The sequence below is a fragment of the Sinocyclocheilus anshuiensis genome, unplaced genomic scaffold (genome assembly GCF_001515605.1).
Source record: "Sinocyclocheilus anshuiensis isolate Anshui unplaced genomic scaffold, SAMN03320099.WGS_v1.1 scaffold4128, whole genome shotgun sequence".
Taxonomy (NCBI): Eukaryota; Metazoa; Chordata; class Actinopteri; order Cypriniformes; family Cyprinidae; genus Sinocyclocheilus; species Sinocyclocheilus anshuiensis.
Window position 1 is genome coordinate 7601 of NW_015552972.1, and position 2302 is coordinate 9902.

The 2302-nt window shown below is 31.4% G+C and overlaps 1 long non-coding RNA gene across 1 annotated transcript; it reads right to left on the bottom strand.

The window, feature by feature from the left end:
• Positions 1-712: 712 nt before the first annotated feature.
• Positions 713-2214, bottom strand: LOC107668177 (uncharacterized). The gene is made up of 3 exons (XR_001631862.1): positions 2013-2214; positions 1032-1110; positions 713-820 (listed from the first exon to the last, which is right to left on the bottom strand). It is a non-coding gene; the product is annotated as an uncharacterized LOC107668177 (long non-coding RNA).
• Positions 2215-2302: the final 88 nt, after the last annotated feature.

Genomic DNA, 2302 nt, shown 5'->3' on the forward strand with positions numbered 1-2302 from the left:
AAGAAACCTGTGAAAAAAAGTTAATGAATTAAGAATTAATGCTTTTAATCTTTTATAAACAAAAAAAAAAAAAAACCTAACCTTTCATTGAAGTAGAACAATTGAAAATTGGGGGATATTTGATTATGAACTAAACGTTTTTTTTCTCAAATACACACTGACCACAATCATTGACACCCTTTTATTCAATACTTTTTGAAACCTCCATTTGCCAAGATAAGATAACTCTTGAGTCTCTCCTATAATGCTATCACTATTACCCACCCTCTTAAAATCCATTTTATAGTTGTTTATCGACCCTGAGGGCTTTATTGCTGTAAAATAAAAATTCCACATTATGGCAGGAGTTAATAAGCCCAATGTCTCATATATTCTGTATCATATCTTCAAATCATATCTTTTACAGAAATGTTATACCTGAGAGCAGGCCGTGTATCTCCACTCTTGAATTGTTCTTGACAAACCATAGACACGTCACTCTTCATAGACACACAGCTGGGCTCTGCTTCTTTTCTATTCTGATGAACTGAGCTAAACAGAGAGAGATTACATTTCAACCTTTAAATTACTGTATGCAAATGATTGTATGTAAAGAGCACTTAGTAATCATTTAATTCACTGTTTATACAAAAATAGTGAACTGAACTGTGATATATGATAATGTAAAATGTCATGTTATAATCATATTTTTATACAAATGTTATATCTGAGATCAGGCTGTGTATCTCCACTGTTAAACTTAATTGGTTCATGCATAGACTTGTCACTCTTCATAGACACACAGCTGGGCTCTGCTTCTGATCTCTTCTGATGAACTGAGCTAAAACAGAACAGATTTAACCCTTTATTATGAGAATCATCTTAATATAATAAAATAATCATCTTAATATACTTCAAAAGGTATTTTTATAAAAACACTTTTGGAGCGTTTATAGTCTTATTGTTTTCAATGAATATTAAACTTATAAAAACTATACACAAAATACACTTTTTTTTATATAAAAGGTTATTTAATGTGTTAGTCAAAATACCTGTGTCCTGGAAAAGAACAGTCATCTCCAGGTGTTTGTGGTTGATCCATGATGGATCTGAAGAGTTTGATCTCCACCACTGACAAACAAGTGAAGTGACAAACAATCACAAAAACTACAGTAATTAAACACCCTTATATTGTTGTACATTTTATTAGACATTTAAACATATTCTGTATTGTAAATAATTGATTCTGTCTGTTTAAAATGGCTAAACATCACCTCTGATCATTTACAGTCACTTTTATACCATTCTCATCACAAGGACACTAAATGATCTTCAGCAAAGGTGATTTGACATTACAGTCATTGTCTCATATTTTCTTGTACCGTTAAAGTGTCAGATGGGAATATGCATATGTAAATTGTATTCAAAGGAGGTTATGCATAGTAAACTAGGTGTTGTAAGCTCCATATCTGGTTATTTCAGGGAGGAGACGGGTGTGGATGAATGTAAACAATCTTCTGCGGGATTTATTTGTGCTTATGCAAAATCTGCCTTCTCTGCACAGGAACACTTTAAGGATGAAATATAAGTTTAATACATCTAAATATACTCTATATTTACGGGGAAAAACTAAAACAAGCTTTGATGGCTGTTGGATGTTTTTTTTGCAAACGAAATTTCTCTTAGAAAATTACAAGATTACACAAAGAACATAAAGGTGAGATATTCTCCTTATATTAATTAAGAAAGACAATGCATGAGTAATATCTATGCGTGAAATACATTTATTAAAATTTCATATGAGTAATATCTATGAGTGAAATACATTTATTACATTTCATATTATGTACAGTGTAAAACACAACCTTTACAAAACTATAGGGTAGGTTGTAACAACAGTAGCTACTTTCATTTACACTGATAATTATATTAAGTTTGAAGACACGTTTACAATCTTGTAATCCCTAGTTGTCCATATTTAATCATATTTCTTGAGTGCTTCATGATTAAGTTAGTATTTTATGCTTACTTACATTAATAAGGAAGTCACTTTGTACTCCACACCTAAAGACTTGCTTTGATCAAAATGTTCGGCTACTAGACAAGTTTTCCAAATGTCCTTTGGTCTGTCATTATGTACAAGTCAATTCCCACGTGAGCAAATAAAAAAAAGAGTTTCAAAATGAAAAACAAAAAACAATAATAAATCTTACAAGCAGGTTTAAACGTTGCCCGTAAAACAATCTGCATTCACTTTCATTTTGTCAGCAAGGTTGCCAAACCTGTTTGGAGAGAGGGAAAAAAACACCTCATCATGACAGTA